At 38.1% G+C, this 23,589-nt stretch overlaps 1 protein-coding gene across 9 annotated transcripts in view; it reads left to right on the forward strand.

Moving 5' to 3' along the window:
* The window catches only part of LOC145518862 (uncharacterized), a 1,117,244-nt gene that overhangs the window by 178,646 nt on the left and 915,009 nt on the right, over nt 1–23,589 (forward strand). For 8 of the 9 annotated variants that reach the window (XR_014063353.1, XR_014063357.1, XR_014063350.1 and 5 more), the window contains one exon: nt 17,171–17,298. The exons of the other annotated variant lie outside the window; for it this stretch is intronic. The gene's annotated coding sequence lies outside the window, so the exon portion shown is untranslated. The remainder of the gene's footprint in view (nt 1–17,170; nt 17,299–23,589) is intronic. 9 annotated transcript variants of the gene reach the window in all.

A 23,589-nucleotide genomic window follows, 5' to 3' on the forward strand; every position in this document is an offset into this window, starting at 1 on the left:
TGCACTATCACTGAGGAAGACTTTCTTATTTCTCCTTGCTATTCTTTGGAACTCTGCATTCAAATGGGTACATCTTTCCTCCTGTCCTTTGCTTTTCGCTTCACTTCTTTTCACAGCTATTTTTAAGGCCTCCTCAGATAGCCATTTTGCTTTTTTGCATTTCTTTTTCTTGGGGAGAAGGGAATGGCAAATCACTTCCTTGCCTTGAGAACCCCGTGAACAGTATGAAACAGCAAAAAGATAAGACACTGAAAGATGAACTCCCCAGGTGAGTAGGTGCCCAATATGCAACTGAGATCAGTGGAGAAATAACTCCAGAAAGAATGAAGGGACAGAGCCAAAGCAAAAGCAACACCCAGTTGTGGATGTGACTGGTGATAGAAGCAAGGTCTACTGCTGTAAACAGCAATATTGTATAGGAACCTGGAATGTTAGGTCCATGAATCAAGATAAATTGGAAGTGGTCAAACAGATGGCCAGAGTGAATATCGACATTCTAGGAATCAGCAAACCAAAATGGACTGGAATGGGCGAATTTAACTCAGATGCCCATTGTATCTACTATTGTGGATAGTAGTAGAAGAAATGGAGTAGCCATCATAGTCAACAAAAGAGTTCAAAATGCAGTACTTGGATACAATCTCAAAAACAACAGAATGATCTCTGTTCGTTTCCAAGGCAAACAAACCATTGAATATCACGGTAATCCAAGTCTATGCCCCGACCAGTAATGCTGAAGAAGCTGAAGTTGAACAGTTCTATGAAGACCTACAAGACCTTTTAGAACTAACACCCAAAAAAGATGTTTCTTTTCATTATAGGGAACTGGAATGCAAAAGTAGGAAGTCAAGAAACACCTGGCATAACAGGCAAATTTGGCCTTGGAGTACAGAATGAAGCAGGGCAAAGGCTAATAGAGTTTTGCCAAGAGGACACACTGGTCATAGCAAACACCCTCTTCCAACAACACAAGAGAAGACTCTACACATGGACATCACCAGATGGTCAACACTGAAATCATATTGATTATATTCTTTGCAGCCAAAGATGGAGAAGCTCTATACAGTCACAAAAAGAAGACCAGGAGCTGACTGTGGCTCAGATCATGAACTCCTTATTGCCAAATTCAGACTTAAATTCAAGAAAGTGGGAAAAACCACTAGACCATTCAGGGATGACCTAAATCAAATCCCTTATGATTATACATTGGAAGATTACTGTTAGTGTATTTATTTACTGATTAGAAAACATATTTCATTTCAATTCAGTAGCGTTGAAAATGACGAATCCAGACCTCAAGGAAACTAGAGGTTATTGATATTGAGGCACCTCCACTTTCATTTCCACATCCTCCTAATACCCTATTTCTGTCTGTCTCCCAGGCTCCTTGGGTAAACCAAGTGGATAATTGATAGCTTTTAAGCTTTTAAGGTAATTGTGTATCCTCACCTATAAATTTTCCTGCTTAAATCTCACCATTGTGCCACCATGTAAACTCTCAAATGACACTAAAAAATCACATGGACATATATTGGTTGAGATCGTCTGTATGAAAATATATCGAGCTAATCTTTGAAAGGAGAAGGCAATGGCACCCCACTCCAGTACTCTTGCCTGGAAAATCCCATGGACGGAGGAGCCTGGTAGGCTACAGTCCATGGGGTCGCTAAGAGTTGGACACGACTGAGCGACTTCACTTTCACTTTTCCCTTTCATGCACTGGAGAAAGAAATGGCAACCCACTCCAGTATTCTTGCCTGGAGAATCCTAGGGGCGGTGGAGCCTGGTGAGCTGCTGTCTATGGGGTCGCACAGAGTCGGACACGACTGAAGCGACTTAGCATAGCACAATCTTTGAAAGGAAAGAAAACAAAGATGCATTAGCTAGTCTCTTACTCTTGAGATTATTATGACTCTTGAGATAAGAGCAACTATCAGGTTAAATGCTGATAAAAATTGATATAGCATTTTATGATTATCGATGGTTTTTCACAGCATAGTAGCTGATGAATTGCCAAATGAATTGTCCAGCCAGGTCTTTGGCCCATTTTATTGGTCATAGGAGGATGAATTCAATCATCCTTATTAATCAAGTGGGCTTCTTTCACCAGTTAAAATAGCTGAGGTTCCTCTACACCTGTTAAGAATTTGGTTTCAGGTTAACACAGTCTAGAGATGAAAGAACATTTTAATTATTTTCTCCATTTCTCCTTTACACTGCACAAAGTAAACATGCCTCTTTGGTGAAAGCTCCTTTCCACAGTTTGACAATTCATCAGCCATCTCTGAGTGCCTCTCTTCTTTTTGCTTTTAAGCTGGATGTTCAGACATTTATCTTCATGGAGGTGAACAGAGCAAACATCTTTAAATATGGCATCGATATGTCCCGACCCAGATGAAAGCCTCTAAATCAGTTCCCCTCAATCCTGTTACTACACATTAACTCCGGACAGGGTTATCTACCAGCTTGCCAGTCAAGATGTTCATGGGAAAGGGGGAGAAAATGGAGAGCAAAGAGTTTTTTTTTGCCCTGGGACTAGTGGGATGAAAATGTTTTTCTTACCTCACTTTTATTCACAATGATACAAATTACAGTTGCTGCTGTATATGCTATAGGAAAAAAAAATGATCAGAAACACTCACACACTTCCTTTAGCTTAATTTCCAAAAAGGTAGACAGAAACTAAATCTTATTTATCTGTGTATATAATTCATAGCATATTTTAAATCAATAGATTAAATACAGAAGAACTTCAGCAGTTGTGCTCTAAAGAAGTGACAATTTTGATTGGATTGGTTTGGAGTTAATGAAATAATTAGCACCATTTCAATATGATTAATTTATAGCTGTATATTAAGTGCTCAATTAATGTAAGAAATTTGAGCTCCCCAAGTGCTGACTGAAGAAGGGAAATGACTCAGCAGTGGCAAAGTGTGATTGCCATTTAAGTCTTCCAAGTCATTGGAATCAGCTATTGCCATATTTCCACCTCTCCATGTTGACTCTAGGAAATGGCTTCTGAAGGAAGCCCTATAAGCAAAACTTGAAGACCAGAAGGGTCCTTTGTATAGTAACTGGATTGTGGAGTGAGAGAGCAGGTGAGAAAGAGCTTTTCATGATATGATTCATGAGTATCCTATCAGTTCAGTGAGTTCATTCGCTCAGTCGTGTCTGACTCTTTGCGACCCCATGAACTGCAGCACACCAGGCCTCCCTGTCCATCACCAACTGCCGGAGTATCCTATAGACAAACATAAAAGGCAAGATGTTGAGGAGCTTTTTAGTTACAGCTTATGGGGATAAAAATATCATTGCTGTTTCTAAAGCCCTTTGTCTTAAATAATTGAAATAAAAAAATGTCCCTTTCACAATCACAGAACAAACACTTCATCTCTCCTTATTATATATATCCATGATTCTGTTTTAGTTTTTGCTGAATAGATTTTTTTTTCGCCTACTATGTGCATCCCATGCTCAGTCGCTCAATCGTGTCCTAATCTTTGAGACCCCATGGACTGTAGCCTATCAGGCTCCTCTGTCCATGGGATTTTCCAGGCAAGAATAGTAGAGTGGGTTGCCGTTTCTTTCTCCAAGGTATCTTCCTGACCCAGGAATCAAACCTGCATCTCCTACATCTACTGCATTAGCAGGTGGATTCTTTTTGCCACTGAGCCACCTGGGAAGCCCCAAATAGACTTTTTGACTACTGTAACTCTGCTCTTCTTTATACTTAATTTTTAAAATGCTTGACTACAGTTTAAGCTTCTCCAATTATATCCTATTCAAAAATTTACAGTTGACATTTTTAGATTATAATCTCCTAGAGAATATGAACACATTTTCAACTCAGTTGTGTATAATACCTGTCAGAGACTGAGAAAGCGTTGAGATTTTACCATTCTTGTAAGCTCATTTGTCAGCCCGACAGTTTCATAGATACTGGACCAGAGGTAAAGGACTTTATTACTAAAAGCAATAGTCGTACCCAGAATATCAGATTTTCTGGCACCTGTCCCCTGAGCCTAAGTTGCCACAAGACAATGCAAAGAGGATCAGGTGACACCTGCACGTACAGGGGCAGCTTTCCAGGAGAAGAACCCTAAGCTTAGGAACCCAAATCTTTTATAATGGGTAATAGGGATGCTTGCCTTTTGTTGCAGAGAGAGACATTATTCCTGTGTTCTAAGGCTTTTCATTATACAGACATTGTTGAAAACATTGGAAATGTGGCAGTATGTGCCTCTGCTCACAGGATGTATGGAAATGTCAGAGACCTCCAGAGAATTGTCTCCCAACAATATCCAGAAAAGGTGTCTTGTGGAGGAACTGAAGCTATCTGTAAAAGAAGCAAAGATTGAAGAGAACTAGGTCTTTGTCTTCTTGCAATCAAACGGAAAGTGTTTCATCTGTGCTCCTTAGAGCCCTTATTAGGTAAAACAAGGATAAATGAGTAGAAAGTGAGTGAAGTTAGTTTTTTAACCACTTGCTGTTTACTTATTTGAGTTACAAGCTCATATGCTCTTTCTGAAAAATTCAATTAATACAGAAGTGAAAGCCCTCTTCACAACTGTTTCCCATCTCACCTCCCTGGGGGGAGCTATTGTTAATATTTTGATTAAAGGAAAGAAATTCTAATGATTAAAACTGTGCAATGATATAATTGACTTTAGTGGGAAATATTTTCCTACCATAGACAAGTTGAACCACAACTTGTCAAAATTATTGGAGTGAACAAGGTACCATTTACACTTTCAATGCTTAAATTCTGTAACTCTGATAAAAATTAAGATTTGATGCCATTGCTCAGTTTATGAATTAGTTCTATTGTTATTTTAAGAAAAAATTAATGAATGTGATATATACCAGCTTAACTATAAGCAAGTAATCATTATTTCTAGTAGTGCTGAAATGGAGAAGGACATGGCAACCCACTCCAGTACTCTTGCCTGGAAAATCCCATGGACAGAGGAGCTTGGTAGGCTACAGTCCATGGGGTCGCAAAGAGTTGGACATGACTGAGCGACTTCACTTCCACTTTTCACTTTCACGCATTGGAGAAGGAAATGGCAACCCACTCCAGTATTCTTGCCTGGAGAATCCCAGGGACAGGGGAGCCTGGTGGGCTGCCATCTATGGGGTCGCACAGAGTCGGACACGACTGAAGTGACATAGCAGCAGCAGCAGCAGCAGTTCTGAAATACCTGGGCAACAGAGAAGTCTCCCATGGAAAGATTTCCATATCCTTTACTTGTTACTTTTCATATATCAGGTCAGAGGCTACATGTCTAATGGTAGAGAGAAATTAGAACACTTTCCCAGTTTGTTCTATCGCGTAGACGGAATATGACATTTCTACTTTCATTAATGTTCCCCACTTGACAAAGATTGGTGGCTAGTGTCATGAAATAGAGGGCATTATCATATTCTTTCCTCAGAAAGGAGATTGTATATTGATTCTTTCTCTATGGCACTCTTCCCAGAAAGGAGAATAGAAGATTTTGAATATAAGCTATGGTTGCTCATAAGCGTGAGGGATGCCAGATAAGCAAAATAGGAATGAATTTCTTAAATACCAGCTTTCCAAAATTAGTTAGTTATGGCATTTTCTGGCAAAGTTAACTGAAATTACTGTGTGTGCAAAGGGACCCCAGCTTATTTCGAAGAGTGGTACATTTTCCCATGATTTGGCATCACTGTGGAGAGGTGAGGATCTTAGGATGGGCTTGACAGCTGACTTAGACTGCAGGTGGGTGGAGGAGGTGTGGACCATGCTGGGCACTGAGTCCGCTGCATGGTAATCAGCAATCTGTATCTGTTGAATGTTGGAGGGAGCAGAGCTGGGGAGTGGTTCTGCTGCCTGTGAGCTTCACCTTCTTCCCACTGATGAATGGCAACTGAGGAGTTTGATACACCTACTTAATAAAGCTTTGGGTGTTAATGGTGTGTCCCAGGCTGTGAAGTTGAATATATCTGATGTTAAAAACAGTACCAACTCATAACCTAATGTGACCTTGATAATTTGGAAGGTACAGCTATAAGATCCTTTTTATGATCAATGTTTTAATTATCTTTAAAACACTCTTTGGGGGCTTTGACTGTTTTGGTTGAGTGTTTAAAGTGGGTCATATTTATAAGTGAGTCTGAACATGGCCTTAGTGGTATCAACTCCAGGAATTTCTGTGTAATAAGCTGGCTGTAACTACTTTTTAAAACATTTTTATTTCTTTATTTGTCTGGGTTGGGTCTCAGTTGCGGTATGTGGGATTTCTTAGTTGTGGCATGTAAACCCTTAGTTGTGGCTTGTGGGGTCTACTTCCCTGACCAGGGATCGAACCTGGCCCATTGCATTGGGAACATGGAGTCTTAGCCACTGGACCACGAGGGAAGTCCCTTGATATAACTGATTCTAATATCCTATTGTGATTACTATGGTGTGGACCACTTGAAATTTGTAATTTGTTTAATCATTGTATCTGAGATACTCATGTCCCCTCTTTGTTTCTATCTCTCTCTCTATATACCTGTATCTCCATATATATGCAACATATATACTTCATATTTAAACATGTATATATTAGTACATATTTCCTCTTGATCTCATAGATAGATAGATAGATATTGACATTCTTTGTCTTCTTTTTACCTATTCATAAAAACCCAGGTACTGAATATATGTGTGGTGCAGTTGGTAAAGAATCTGCCTGAAAATGCAAGAGACACAGGAGACATGGGTTCAATCCCTGGGTTGGGAAGATCCCCTGGAGTGGGAAACAGCAACCACTTCAGTATTCTTGCCTGGAATATCCCAGGCACAGAGAAGCCTGGCAGCTACAGTCCACAGGATCCTGAAGAGTCAGATACGACTAAGCACGTACCATATATATAGTTTTTTCATTTCCTTCCACTATTTTTTTTATACCTTTAGATGTAAAGCATTTGTCTCCAACAGATGCACTCAGGATTTACTCATGAATCCATTTTAACACATAACCCAGAAAAGCAGATGCAAACGTTGTGAATGTCTTTTAAGCCTACTTCTTGACTTTCTTTAGCTCTTCTGTCCTGTGCTGTGGGTTCTGCTGAAGAATCAGTGTTTGCTGCTTTAACAGTGGAATTAGATGTTAAATATGTTGACATTGGTGCCCAGTACCCTGGTGGTGGGTTCTGGTTTCCTCAACTTTTTCTCATAATAAAACCAAGGAAACTTGTAAGAAAATGTTTAAGACTTGATGATTTAATTTAAATAATTAATTCTTAGAGAAAGTGGTTTTAACAAAACAAGGGTTAAACAGGAACAGGAAAATTAACACATCTTAAAACTCTAGTGTCTATCCGGATCTGTTTTTTTTTTTTTTTAATGTAAATTCTGGTTAATAGCCTGAAATGTGTATGAAGTCTTGTTCAGGTTTAATTTGGAACATAAATGTGCTATGTTCAGCTTTTTAACAGATACTGTGGGTGATTTCTTTAATATTTTTTATTCATGTGAGCATATATACATAGGAATATATGTAAATATATATACTACATGTATTTCTATTCAGAATGTGCTTGTATGACTTTCTATAACTCAGTTTAAATGGAAAATACACACCATTCTGGAATATTTATCTCTGAGTAACTTGACACACAAGTGTGATGAGTCAAACATGACTGGTATAAATTATGCTCCAGTATTTCATTTTGTTGACTTTGGTCACAGGAGGTCCAGGAATTGATCTGCTATTACAAATAGAGCTGTCATTACAAGTAGAGCTAAATATGGTGGTCTCCATTGGGCTGGAAGAAGCACAAGCTGGAATCAAGATTGCCAGGAGAAATATCAATAACCTCAGATATGCAGATGACACCACCCTTATGGTGGAAAGTGAAGAGGAACTAAAAAACCTCTTGATAAAAGTGGAAGAGGAGAGTGAAAAAGTTGGCTTAAAGCTCAACATTCAGAAAACTAAGATCATGGCATCCAGTCCCATCACTTCATGGAAAATGAGAAAACAGTGGAAACAGTGTCAGACTTTATTTTTTTGAGCTCCAGAATCACTGCAGATGGTGATTGCAGCCATGAAATTAAAAGACGCTTATTCCTTGGAAGGAAGGTTATGACCAACCTAGATAGCATATTAAAAAGCAGAGACATTACTTTGCCAACAAAGGTCTGTCTAGTCAAGGCTATGGTTTTTCCAGTAGTCATGTATGGATGTGAGAGTTGGACTGTGAAGAAAGCTGAGCGCCGAAGAACTGATGCTTTTGAACTGTGGTGTTGGAGAAGACTTTTGAGACTCCCTTGGACTGCAAGGAGATCCAACCAGTCCCTCCTAAAGGAGATCAGTCCTGGGTGTTCATTGGAAGGACATGATGTTGAAGCTGAAACTCCAATACTTTGGCCACCTCATGCGGAGAGTTGACTCATTGGAAAAGACCTTGATGCTGGGAAGGATTGGGGGCAGGAGGAGAAGAGGGTGACAGAAGATGAGATGGCTGGATGGCATCACCGACTCGATGGACATGAGTTTGGATAAACTCTGGGAGTTGGTGATGGACAGGAAGGCCTGGCATGCTGCGATTCATGGGGTTGCAAAGAGTCGGACACGACTGAGCAACTGAACTGAACTGAACTGAACTGATTGTCTTGGAGCTGTCCTTTCTCTTACCATTCTCACAGACATTGGGGCCAGCCTCTCTTTCTGTTTCCTGGGCTGACACTCACCTTCATCCAGCTTGATGTGCTTCACATTCATATAGACATGTCCTGTGATGTCAGAGATTTAGAGCCTGCACTGCCTTGTCACATGTATGGATTGGAAACAACATTCTGTAGTATTTATTGAGCACCCATGATGTGCTAGGTGCTGTAATATTGCCTTTATGATGGGGTCTAGCTGTGAGCACAGTACAGCATGACAAGTTGACAGACTGGATTTTTTTCTAACTTTAACTTCTCAGGCTGAGAAGGGAATATTGGCCCATTTCTCCTCTATTCTGTGAGGAATGTTTAACTTTATTCTGTATCATGTTCCTTGCATACCTGCTGATAATCTGAAGATAATACCATTTGGTGCTTAAAGCTTTTATTGTTTGCTTGTTAAGTTTTGTTCAACTCTTTGGGACCCCATGGACTGTAGTCCACCAGGATCCTCTGTCCATGGGATTTCCCAGGCAAGAATACTGAAGTGGCTTGCTATTTCCTTCTCCAGGAGATCTTCCTGACCCAGGGATTGAACCCATGTCTCCTGTGTATATTGCATTTCCATTCAGGTGGATTCTTTACCGCTAAGCCACATGGGAAGCCCAGTGCATAATGCTAGAAATCCTTATTTGTTCTGATATTATATAATTTATGTTTGCAATTTCAGGCAGGTACAAATTTCTCAGAGTGTATGGTGTTTCTTATATGAATATTCCCCAAATTCATCTCAGCTTCTTTAAAACTAGGACTTAAAAGCTCAAATGACTACGTTCAGCTCGATAACCACAGATAGTTATGACACCTCTAAGTAGCTAATGCAGGCGTGTAATATCCTCATAGCCCTGATTTAACTTTATTTACAGATTAAAATTGAATTGCAGCTGATTTAGTGATATAATAGGCAGAAAGTGATTATCAAGCATCCGTCACTGATGGAGGAAAACCAATCAAATTATGCTCCATGGTTTGCTTTAACCTAACCTAACTCATCACCTTATAAAACTCAGAGGATTTGAGTCATACGCTCTCACTAAAGTCAATGAGCCACAACTCCCACTAAACTCATATCTGCTCCTTTCAAGGCATGCAGGAGTTATACTAATTTGCACAACTGCAAGTTGTCATAAAAGGAAATGGCAATGGGCTGGAGATTTAGCGTCTGCACTTCCTCACTGTGTTTGCAGTCATGGGAATATTATTCTTTAATGTTTGTTGCAAGCCCGTAAAGGATTTGGTGCTGTGCAATCCATGAAATGGTGTCAACCTGTGCTGAAAGGATGTAGGGAGTAAAGGCTGGTATGCCTTCAACAGTGACAAGCAGATTAGGAAAGGTGTCTCTTTGAAGGGAGAGCTGGGGTCGGTCTTTGCTTCAGAAAGTTATAAACACCTTGATTAGATGCAGGTGACAATGCTCAATGTGGTCTTGGACATTTATATTTCTCCTCCTTAGAAGTGGAAAAGGGATGTGGTGGAGAGAGTATAGTGGAGCAGATTAATCACCTCATGCCGGTAGCTGAGCAAGGTGCCTGGGGGTGTATGGGTTTCCTTCCCCTCTCTGATCACTAAAAGGTGGTAAAATTGAGTTTCTAAAAATCCAGTGCCATGGTGTTTCAGAGGGTTCCTAATGTCATGTGGAGCTGAGAGCTGACAGCCGTGCTCACTCTCATCACTTGGAGCATTTTTAAACAGAGAGCTTTATGTTTATGCACTTGCATATTATATATCCTGAAATATATTTTAAAAAAGCTATCCCTCTGGAAAGCATCACGTGAAACTTTAAGATATAATCTTTACATTTATGCTCATCTGTGTTGCTGCTAGTTATTTCTTATTCCTTGGATGGAAGATACTGCTGTTGTCAGTAAGGACGGTTTTAATTGCACCTGAGCCCTGAGGAGATTTGGAGAAAGGAAGAACATACTTAATAGAAATCCAAGTCTGTATGATGGCAGATTCGAATTTGGTTTTATGATACTGTTATGTGGTATATTATTAATTCTTAAGATATTCATCTCTACTTTAGAAAACAGAATTCCTTTTGAAATGTTTTCGGCGTCATGCCCTCTAAATCTAGTAGATCTGTTCATTGACTTCAAGACTTATTTCTTGTGTACGTGAGTGCCAAAAGAAATAGAGAAAGATGTAACCCTTCCTCTAATTATATAGAGGTACATATTCATTTTTGTTCTCCCATCTAATATTACTGACCTACATTATAAATTTTCTTTCTTAAAGAGTATTTTGTTAACTCACATATAACCTTGTACACCATCTGCATGTCATGCATATTTACTTTCCACGTCCAATATCCAAATATGCGTAATTTAAAGAAAAGACAGATAATGATATAAGTTAGGTATTATTTTCGAGAATTTCTGAGTTGGAAGTGGAGTACAGAGAAACACTAATTTGTCTCCTTTCATTTATTGTTGTTTGTTTTGGTTTAGCCACTAAGCTGTGTCTGACTCTTTTGCGACCCATGGACTGTATGTAGCCTGTCAGGCTCCTCTGTCCGTGGGATTTTCCAGACAGGAATACTGGAGTGGGTTGCCATTTTCTTCTCCAGGGGATCTTCCTAACCCAGGGATTGAACCTGCATCCCCTGCATTGGCAGGTAGATTCTTTACCACTTAGCCACCAGAGAAGCCCACTATTTCTTCTTCTTCTTATAAGGGCACAAATCCATCATGGGGCTCCACCCTCACGGCTTCATCTAAACACAAGCATTTCCTAAAGATCCTATCTTCAAATGCTATATTGGAGCTTAAGGCTTTAGCATATGGGCTTCTGTGGTGGCTCAGTGGTAAAGAATCTGCCTGCCAATGCAAGAGACACTGGTTCGATCCCTGGGTCAGGAAGATCCCCTGTAGGAGGAAATGGCAACCTACTCCAGTGTTCTTTCCTGGAAAATTCCATGGACAGAGGAGCCTGGCAGGCTACAGTCCACGAGGTCACAAAAGAGTCAGACACAACTTAGCAACTAAACAATATGAATTTTGATGGGACACATTCAGTCTACACCAAAATTTATTAGAGAGAAAACTGCTATTCTCAAAATAAGTATTTTCATTAAAATGGAACCTGTGCATAGAACACCCAGCCCATGTCCATCATATAGCTGAAGCATGGTTGTTCTTGGTTCCTAATCCCTTTATCTTTTTTTAATTAAATGTATTTCCCATTATGACATATGATATGCCCCTGGAGGGATATTCTCTGCCACTATATCCTATGGGTTTACTTTGTCTATATGCTTGTCCTCTCACCACAAAAGTCTATTTTCATTCTTTTTACTGGAAAATCTGTGCCATTTATCATTTTAGCATTTGCCCTTACAGCTTGTCCCTGTAACCTCTTATTACATGTTTCTTTGTAGCCCCTTTAGGACCTGGAATCCTCTGTTACTATGGTTCTTGCTGTAACACTGTCACTAACATCTCTAGCAGTCTAAACAAACATCTGCAGCATTTAATCTTTGGAATTTAGAAAACACAAGAAATACTCCAGGACGTAAGATGCTCTTTATTAATTTGCATTCAAAAGATACTGGTTCTTCCTCACTTTTACTTTGGGATGTTATGCAACAGTTTGTTTAGAGATGGCTAAATTTCATAGCTTGCAGAAGATTTCAATAAGAAATTGTATGAACTTTGACATATGTTCTTCTTTCTTACTGGGAGAATGCAATAGGCAGGCTATTCTAAATGGAAGGCAAAAGTCTAGCTTTAAATGCCATTATCTGTGCACGCTTGCTAGGATTTTAACTTTGGTGCAGTGCTTTCACAGATTACCATGCCCAGGGGACCTGGGAAGCATTAAGCACAGGCCATTGACAGGATAAACCATGCATGCTTTGTAGGCATGCACACCAAATACTCTTATGAAAAAGCACTTGCTTTATGTATTCAGTGATTGAGTTGTAAGCACCAGTACTTCAACCGCTTCATGAGAAACTTATTTCATATTCTGTTTCATTCAACTAATATTTTATTTAGCCCCTAGTATAATTCATTTATTGCTGTAAGTCTTAGAAATATAAAGATGAATATGATATACTTCTGGCCCTCAAGAAGTTTATGATTTAGGGATGAGGAAGTCATCCATATAGCAAATATAGTGTAGTGAGATATGTATTAGCCAATTAATATATGTGAATGGACATTTATGCTGCACTAGGAAGAGCAAGTTGTTATGTTAGTGGAAAAGCGAGGAGGAAAGGGCCTTCCATAAAGAGATCAGCATGATGACCAACATGATTCGAAGGCAGGGATGAGAGAGCATAGATTTCAGACTCATATAGCCAGGACTCCAGGGGACCATCAGTCAGAAATATAAATCTGGGCACTTGTTGGCTTTTGGTAGTTGCTGAAGCATGGGAAGACATAATTGAAGTAAATAATGTGGAGGCAGCAAAGAAACCCTCAATAATAATGGATATTTGGAGGAAGAGAAGATTGTAAAGGGGGCTAACAAAAAAAATCAGGGCGGTTTCAACATGAGAACAGAGATATTGAAGCTAAAGGAAGAGCATGAAGAAAAAAATTGGTTAATACATGTATTCTGGGCTTCTCTGGTGGCTCAGACAGTACAGAATCTGCTTGTAACGCAAGAGACCTGGGTTCAATACCTGGGTCAGGAAGATCCCCTGGAGAAGAGAACGGCAACCCACTCCAGTATTCTTGCCTGAAGAATTCCACAGAAGAGCCTGGCGGGCTATAGTCCATGGGGTCACAAAGAGAAGGACATGACTGAGCAACTAAAATAAAAAATAAAACATAAAGCATGTATTCTGGGGCAATAGATCTAAAACAATATCTTAAAATGCTGATGCTCTAGCACAATTTTTATTTTCACTTTTTGTTATTGTTATTCTGAGACATCACTAAAAATGTAGGCAGTCTCATAAGAGATTTTGTCCCATAGAGATGCTGAATGTCAAATGAGTTTTTCCTCTTGAATGCTGAAGCCATGATATAACTTTTAAAGGATGCTGAGATTTGAACTTTTTTTTTTTTTTTTTTTTAAAGTAGGCCTAGGGTTAGCCCCGACTGCATTGAGATTTGTATGAATCAGTTTTGGCACCCTTCCTTTATCCGCAGCCAGATTCTGGAAAAGATGGTCTGCTGGTACTTAAAAGAGAAAGTGCTAATAACTCACAGCTAAAGTGAAATTGCTCAGCATGGTCTTGCCAAATCCCTCTTTTGAGTTTGATCGGGTTGTTACACTACAGCTCAGGAATTTCAGGGAGCTGCTTTCCCACAGAGGACAGTACAATTAGGTGAGCCTTAGGTGATTAAGAAACCAATGTTGACCGAGTGATCATTGCATATCTGGAGGGAGGCCACTGACCCTGCCCTGTTCAATACTTTCATCAGCAATTTGGATGAAGTCCCAGGGAATAAACCAATGGAGAGAAGCCACAGGGAGGCAGATATTGGTTCTGTAAAAGGTAGCACTTTCTCACAATTATAGTTGTCCAAAAATGGTTTCAGTCTGTCGATGGCAGAGAGCTCTTCATCACTGGAAACACTCAGTGCTTTAAAGTTCTGTATGTTTTCGTGTCATTTTCTGTTCGTGGGAGGGATTAGATTAGGTGACCACCGCTTCATTTTAGTTCTCACATTTTCTGTTCTAAGGACATTCTCTGTGTCTCTAGATCTGGGTTTGCTTTCCTTACAAGTAACAGTGAAATCAGAAGCTTGCCCACAAGAATGGCTTTCCCTCTGACCTCTTTTCCCTAACTCAGCGTACTCCCTGCCCGATATACACATCCTTTCCTCCTTTGAGCCTGACTGTCTGAAGCCATTATAAATCACAGAGCACACTTCTGAAGAATTGTGGGAGAAAGTCTATGGCATGTTTAGCACTTGTTTTCACTTATTATCTGGAGCAGATTATATCTCTGTGGCTCAATCTTTCTCTATCATTGAAGAAAAAAACTATTTTGAAGCTCTGGAAAGCAGGCAAATGTTAAGTATATCATACATGTAGAGGGCTGAAAGTGTCCTAGAAATGATTCTTCTTAAGGTCAGGGATACATGCCTGTTTTATCATAACTTCTTACCAGAAGGTGTGTCTAGGGCACAACTACTGTTATGTAGCATTGGATCATAACCTACTTGCTCCCATATTGTCAGGTTTTGAAGTGTCTGCATTAGGGCCACTAATTTACTACACTCCATACCAATTAGTTAAATTAACTCTGGATCTAAATATATGCTTGCTTCTGGTGCAAAAAAATCCCCATTTCCTGACAATCTCTATGCTTCTCACTTGATACATTTAGGGAAATATGCTCATGCCAAGGTTCTGCACAAGAACCTCACTTTAGAATTTCAGACATTTTAGATTCAGCAAATCAGAAAACAGTTCTTTCCTTTTCCGTTTTATATTCAAGAAACCATGTTAAACTAAATAATCATATAATTATTGTGACAGTTTAGAATAGCTAAATACAGAATTTCATGCTTGGCTGATTGCCAGGGTTGTCTCCATCTCTTGTCTGACGTGAATTTCCTGCAGAAGAGAATCGGTGAAGAGCCAAATGAATTTTACAGGAATTCCATGGGTGTAGTCTATTTCCATATTCCTTATTTTACTTCCAGGTACATCTCATGCAGTCTAGTTAGTCTGTTATCCCTTTAATCTACATGTTTCTGGCAACCAATTGGCATTAACAAGTGTGATAGGTATTTGAAAAAATTGTTGGCAAAACAATTTTCTTGGAAGACAGAACAAAAGAATTAGGAGGTTTAGAGGTCAGACAACTTCTAATATCTTATACCATTGACAGTGATTTGTTCCTGTCATAGCTCTTCTCTGACCTGTTAGTGAAGGACAAAATTCTAAAAAAATGTTTAGTTAGCAGGTGCATTTTGTATAACCAAAGCTCTTGCAGGCTGTATGGAGAGGCAGTCCTTGAAATAAAAAAGACTATTTACCTCTTCCTGTAATTATGCTGGCTTTTTGTACTGGTCCTATCCTTCATCTTGTTAACATCACTGTAGGATGGCATCTGTGGTACTTGCAGGTGCCTATCTACCCTGCTCCTGGGGAGACTTTTCAAAGAGGTTCAGGGCTTCGAGTACCATTTGTGTTTCCTCCGGTGAACTTTGCAATGTTCCATCCTTTCCATCCTTGAAAACAATGGACGATCAAACTTACAAACAGGAATGTTTCACTGATTGAGAGTCCTGAATTTGCTTCTTTTAAAACCACTTGGGCTTTGCCATAATACATGTAAGGGCTGTGTGGTAATTTTTTGCACTTATTGATTCTTATTTATAAAAATCTTCATCAATTTTTTTGTGTCAGTTTGTACCGCAACTTTTCTGTCTATAACCCCCAAGTTCTCTCACAAAAATAATATTTTCAGTATGCAAGCTATTTGGTTTTATTTCTTTTGTTTGCTTTTTTAACAAAGCTGTGGATCTCTTTAAATTGGTATATCATCAATGTATCTGTAAATTAAATGATTCTTTAACTATTTGAATAGTGCAAAATTTTAAAAGAGAGATTGTTATTCTACAAGAAAACTGACTTTTTTTTTGCTTTGAAATATGGTCAGAGGAGTTTAGAAATTTTCTCACTGTGAAAACTTACCTTCTAAATACAATTTTGTAGCAGCCATTTGAAATAAGGAAGTGATACAGTCTAACCATAATTTAGATAAAAATCTTCCTGTTGAGCAAGGAGGGAGCTTGGCCCTGAGTTATGTTTGATTATTTACATTAATTAAACAACTAGGGCACTTTAAAATTCTGCAGCTTTATAGCTAAGTATGAAGTTTTTATTGCACTAAATTATTATATTTTTCTGCTTCACAGGAAGGTTAGCCTGAGTTTTACTCACAGTTTAATTGATTTGGGATATTAACCTTGACAGGTGGATTTCTGGCTATGAATACTTACATAAGGACCAACCAATGTGTGATTTGAGCACAGTGAGACTGTGCAATAAAAGTGACCTATTAAAAAAGCTTCATTCTTTTTTTCATTATAAAACATATACTTTTGAAGGGCACAGACAAATGTCCCTTATCACATCATGAAACACCAGATGCACATTTCCATTTCTCCTTAAAGTTAGAAACTTTTCCAGAAATCGAAGAATTAAATTACTCAGTTCATTTACAATAGCCCTTTTCCTCTAGAAGGCTTTTCAATTAAAATTTTTTCTATGGTCCTCTGAGTGGATAGTACGGGTGAAAGACAATGTGATAGAAGCAAAAGAAATCACCCGATTTTAAGGAAGACTCAGAGCAGCTTCTTAAGCATGAAAATGTTGGAGGTCCTTATGGGCACATGGAGGGCAGGTGAGCTGTAGAAAAGGTTAAGGGAGTTCTGGTAAGGGCTTATTGCATTCTTTGTATGCTGATGGTTTCTTTACCCTGTGTGGTAGTCAATTATCCCTTAATTTATCCTTTGCACAAATAGCTTCTTTAGTCTTTATTTTCTGATTATGTATATTTGTTCCATTTGGCAGTCACTAAGGAGATGGAGAAACAACTAGGTCATGAGATCCAATATTGTTACCAGCAGTGGTTAATTGAACCTGACAGAACCGAATGGAGAATGTAGACATTTGAAGAAAAACTCATCAGCTGTAAAAAGGTGAGAGATGTTGCAAAAAGTGGGCCATACAGATACAGCAGCTATGTAGCAAACTGCAGTAATTACGGCTTGAGCAAACCTGGTTATGCGGAAGGGTGAGAGGAAAAGCATCAGTAGGATTAGGAAGAGCTCATCTCAGAAAGCATGGCAGGGTGCAAGTGTATTGCTGAATTTTTAATTCCATCCTTAATTAATTTCCCTCATATAGCACCTTTTCTTTTAAGCACATGTATAAGAGAAATTGAACTGGAGTTAGCTGAAAAATTTAGAAAATGTTGCACTGTCACTGCAGATGTTTTACATTTCAACATTTTTTATTCATAGCATATAATACATTCTTATTTTGAAAGTTAGATTGTAAGGAGAGTATATTGTTGTGCCATGTATTGATATTCCCAAATACAGCATAGTTCTATGTAGAGGTGATCTGTATAGGTCAAGTGAATTAAAAGTTCAAGATTTTAGACAGTTTATGCATCACCATTATTTAATCAATTAACAGTGCACAATGTTACAGAAAACACTTGATTTTCCTGAGGTTTTTAAAAATCTTATTAAATTATAGTAATAAATTTAAAAAGCTTCAAGTTACAATTTTAACACAATGCTGGAATAAACATACAAATAGAAAGTAATATTAGAGGTTTATTTTTCCTATGATACCACAAAGGATGAATATTAAGGTTAGTTTTACATTGTGGCTTCCCTGACAACTCAGTTGGTAAAAGAGTCTGCCTGCAATGCAGGAGCCCCTGGGTCGGGAAGATCTGCTTCAGAAGGGATAGGCTACCCACTCTAGTATTCTTGGGCTTCCCTTGTGGCTCAGCTGGTAAAGAATCTGCCTGCAATGCGGGAGACCTGGGTTTGATCCCTGGGTTGGGAAGATCCCCTGGAGAAGGGAAAGGCTACCCACTCCAGTATTCTGGCCTAGAGAATTTCATGGACACATGACTGAGCGACTTTCACTTTCACTTTACATTAATTAAATTATATGCTTGGAATTTAATTTTGGTTTACTTTCTTAGTTTAGTGCACACTCATAGCTGCCATGATACTTGATGCAGTTTGTTATTTTAAGTGTTCTACAGTGAGCTTTGCAGTAGCTGAGAGTTGTTGTTGGAGTTTGTTTATTTATACAGTCTAGAAATGGAGAAGGAAATGGCAACCCACTCCAATATTCTTGCCTAGAAAATCCTATGGATAGAGGAGCCTGGTGGGCTATAGTCCATGAGATCGTAAGAGTCGGACATGACTTAATGACTAAACCACCACCACCATAGTCTAGCAGTTGTTCCACCCAGAGGGGATAATGTGTTTCAGAGAATGCTGAGAACAAAGGGAGTTCAAGCTTAGAGAGAGGGAGTTTTCAGGAAACAGAAAGATGCTGAAACTTCAGTCCCCTGGGGAAGGGGTTATAGCCTGGTGAGGCAGAATCAGTTCAGTAGTAAACTAGATATTAAGACCTTAAGAATCTTTGTTTTGAAAAGAGGTATAGGATCTACTTTGTACTGCTAGAGTAAAGATGACTCTTGTGCTGGATGAAATAGATTCTTCCAAGAATTTTGTCTGAAATGAAGCAATGACACAGCTCAAGTCCCATAGATAGTAAAACAAATTACAAACATGGCTTCAAATATCTGATTATGACACAGAGTAAGTAAATTTTAATCAGTCTTTGGATGTATCAGAAAAACTATAAGTGCTCAGAAGTTCCAGGTAGACTAGAACCATAGAGAGGATTTAGATATCTTGGAATTATTTTAAGAGGAGGTCACTGCTTGGTACCACCATGGTGGCTTCAACATGATGGTTTCTACAGAGTAGCCTAAATTTATAGCTATTTATTTATTTATTCATTTTTATATTTTGACCATGCTAGGCAGCATGTGGGATGGTATGTAGGATGGCTCCCCAACCAGGGATTGAACCTGGGCCTCTGCAGTGAAAGCACTGAATCCTGACCACTAGGCCACCAGTGCCGTGTGCTAAGTCGCTTTAGTTGTGTCAGACTCTTTGCGACTCTAGAACTGCAGCCCATCAGGCTCCTCTGTCCATGGGATTCTCCAGGCAAGAATACTGGAGTGGGTTGCCATGCCCTTCTCCAGGGGATCCACCTGACCTAGGGATCGAACCCGTGTCTCTCATGTCTCCTACATTGGCAGGCATGTTCTTTACCACTAGTACCCCTGGGAAGCCACCAGGGAACTCCCCTACCTTCATAGCTATTTAAAAATTCTTTAGTATAACCAGTTTGGTTCCTTTTCTCAATCTAATTCAGCCTTGTATAATCTGGGTTGCCATATTAAATATGGGATACTCAGTCAAATTTGAATTTCAGATAAACAATGAATTTACTTTAGCATAAGTATGTCCCAAATATGATACAGAACATATTTATACTAAAAAATTTTTCTTTATGTGAAAAATAATTGGGTAATAAATATCCTGAATCTTTCAGATTTCAGAATATCTTCTAGTTGTCTTTTTGACATAAGGGGCTGTTTAGCTAGCATAAAATTAATCAGTAAAATACTTGTTTTGAAATTGAAGGTTTTGTACATATAACTACATGTTGGTATTTATTTTTTCAGAAAAAGCTGAGGCTGGAATTATTTTAATTATTTTCCTTCTAGGATACATTTTGAATTACTTATCCTTGAAATTTGTTTTCCTTAGGATATTTCTGTTGACTTCTGTTTTTAAATTTTCCTAGGCAAAAAATTCAGTTTCTTTATTTTGTTCTAATCTGAAATGTTTCTATGTCTTTGGTTATCACATCTGAATTACTTTCTCTTGTAACTTCTCTAAGGAAGTATCAGTATTTGTGTATCTGTTTTCTCTCTTCTCCATGCTAGGGTATTTTCCTTCTCATTTTTTGACTCTGTTTAGTTTTCTCTTCCTAATTCTTATTTTGTTTTTCTCATATTGTTGATTAATATATTTTTTGTCATTTCATATCTACTTTTATTGTTTCTATAAGTGATTTCTCTTGTGTTTATTTTTATATTATTGAACACTATATATGTTTTTATGTAATGGAAGTTATTTTTTCATGTGTATTAGAAACTACTGCTTTCTATTTTTGGAAATATTGTGAAATATTTTCATTTCAGGGAAAAAATGATCTTCCTTTAAGTCCCTTTATTTTCCCATGCTTATTTTTTCTTTTACAAATACTTTTCTACTTGATTACTATGACTCATAAAGAAGATATTTCAAGAATGGTGATATTGCATTGACTTAATTTACATTTTGGCTAAACATTTTGTGAGTAAACACTGGTTCAGACAGTTCAGACAGCTATTGAAAGCAATTTTGATTTTAGTTCTATTGACTTAAATGTTAAAGACATATGGGAGAGGAATTAAAGTCACAGTTCTGTGCTCAAATGAAACCTGAAGTACAAAGATACTTTTGAGTTTCCTCTTTAATGCTTATTTCTATCATAAATCAGTAGTTAAAAATAAAACAAAAATACTGGTGGATAGTTAAGAATTATATTTTCTTCATTAGATCATAGGTACATGAGAGAAAATTTGTTCTTCAAAACTTAATTTTCTATGATGTTATATTCTTTCTATATTTGTCATATTCTTTCTTGCACAGCTTTCCTGAATTAAATCCATCATTAGACTTCTATTGTATCTTTACCTTTGGATTTTTCAATAATGGCAAACTAGATAAAATACCTTTATTGCTATTATTCTCTTTTTCTTTATGGTTAAATTCTGCTAGATTTCATAAAATCTCCCCTTGGCTTCAAATGTTGAACTAATAGACTTTCTAAACTGGAAAAGATCTTTGACCCTCTTAGAATCTGTGGCTTCCTATTTTCACTGATCTTTGTCTCTTGCAGCCACTGCATTATTTATTTACGTTTTAGAGCACTGTTCTCCAAAAATTTCATTGCAGAGAGTAAAAATTGAAACAAGGATGCCAGAGTGTGAAATTTGCAAAGCAGGTGCACTGGGTGTCCTGAGCCATTTTCTAATCCTCACCCCTTTGCTCTGTGGGCTGTCTTCTGTGAACTACCTTTCAGATGCCCATTGTTTATCCAAAGAATTAATTTTGCCCAGATTCTTAGTAAGCCCTCTTTTTCTGTCTGTAACTGAATGACTTGTTTGGTCTCTGGTAATGTCTCATTTCCATCAGAATCTTCCAGCATCTTAGATATGTGTTGTCACCTATCAACCAGCAGCTCTGCCTGTGACAGTGCCCCTTTAATGTTCTCAAAGAGGGACTTGTCTTTTATCTGCTGCTCTTATTCTAGTTCTTAGAGAACTACATTCTTAGTCTATAGTTCTATAGTCTTTTGGGATTTATATTTTGCAAGCCTGGTAATGATTTATTACAATGGGTTAATTGATCTATTTATGGCAGTAACAATGTTTGGAAAGTGGGTTACACCACAAAAAATAGAATGTGAACAGACATTCCATGAAGAAAAACAAAGGAATTTGACTTTTAGGACATAACCATTCTAACGACACATATCTACCAGTTTGATCATGACCCATTATAGGAAAGGGAGCCTGGCATGCTGCAGTCCATGGGGTTGCAAAGAGTCGGACACAACTTAGTGACTGAACAACAACAGCAACTTTATAGGAAAAAAACCCAAAACCATCCAACCTAAAATCTAAAGCATAACTTCATAAGAAATATAGAGGGGAAGAAAAATTCTTCTTTTTCAAAGCTAATCTACTTGTTTCATAAGAGCTCTTAGTTACTTTGAATTTCTTTTCTCATCTCAATTAATATATATTTTTAATCTTTGTAAATTAAGGGGGTGCAGTATGATATTGTGAAAAGGCTTATCAACCAAAACTGAATTTTAGTCTCAGTTCTACAACTAAATAAAATAGGCATATAACTTTAAATTGCACTTCTTAATCTGTCTGGTCCTCAGTTTTCCTCATAGGTAAAGCAAAGAGGTTAAATTCCGAGACATCATCTGGAATCACACTTAATTGTGGGTATATATAGATTACCTGGACTATCTGCTGTTACTGAATTTTCCTCTCTCCCTTACCATATGAAAGTTCATCTAAAATAAATTATAGTAGCTGTTGGATAGAAAAAGTAATCCTAACTACTGACCAGAACCCTTTAAAGTAATTTGACCTGTATCATTGGAAGCATAATTTTTATTTTACCATATTAAAAGAAATAAGCTTTCATCAGTAACACAACGGTATCATTTTTAACCATATACATGATATAGAACAAGCTGAAAAAATACAAAGAAAATTATACTATCATGGTGAAGTTTAGATCAATGCAAGTTTAAGCTTATTCTAAAGTAATCTTCCAAAAATGGCAAATTTTTTGCAATTGGTCTTTCTTAGGTGTTAACATAGTTAAAAATGTATAAATATGGTTTAGGAAAGGAACATTTCAGTACTATATTAGAATGCATTTTCTGAAAATTTTGAATCTCTTAGAGACTTCAATATTACAGGCGTGGGAGGGATCACCATTTTCATTATTGAAGAATTCATCTCTTTCTAGTGAAACATGGTATTGATGAAGTGGGCAAGTTACTTTTAGTTTTTGTTCTGGGCTTCCTGGGTAGCTCAGCTGGTAAAGAATCTGCCTGCAATGCAGGACACCCCTGTTTGATTCCTGGGTTGGAAAGTTCCCCTGAAGAAGGGATAGGCTCCTCACTCCACTATTCTTGGGCTTCTCTGGTGGCTCAGTTGGTAAAGAATCTGCCTACAATGTGGGAGACCCAGGTTCGATCCCTGGGCCAGGGTAGATCCCCTGGAGAAGGAAATGGCAACCCACTCCAGTGTTCTTGCCTGGAGAATTCCCTGGCAACATGGGGATACACTGTTGATGGGTTCGCAAAGAGTCAGACACTACTGAGCGACTAATACACACACTTCTTTTTTTCTCTTTAGTGAGTGTTCAGATATATCAAAGAGAAGACTTTTTAATTTTTCCATTAGCTAGCTTCCAAGTTCGTTCAGGTCAATTTTTGTTTATCCCATTTTTGCAGAGCACATGTTGACCCAGAGAAAAGAGTAATTTTGTTGTTTCCTCTCCCCACTGAAACAATGGATATAAAATTATTTATTTGCTTAAATGCATCAGAATTTTCTGGGAACATGATCAAAGAAAGATGAAAGTATGACTTTAGCAATCTAAACAGAAAAAGAAAAAAAAAAAAAATGAGATCAAACTCTTTTGGGAGGAATGTACTGAGAAGTATAATTTGCTTCATTCCCTGCCCGTCATGGTATCTCCTTTTGGAGATCATGTGCTCCCCAGACTCTGTACTCACTATTA

This window comes from Giraffa tippelskirchi, chromosome 8 (genome assembly GCF_054371585.1).
Source record: "Giraffa tippelskirchi isolate mGirTip1 chromosome 8, T2T-mGirTip1v1.2.pri, whole genome shotgun sequence".
Classification (NCBI taxonomy): domain Eukaryota; kingdom Metazoa; phylum Chordata; class Mammalia; order Artiodactyla; family Giraffidae; genus Giraffa; species Giraffa tippelskirchi.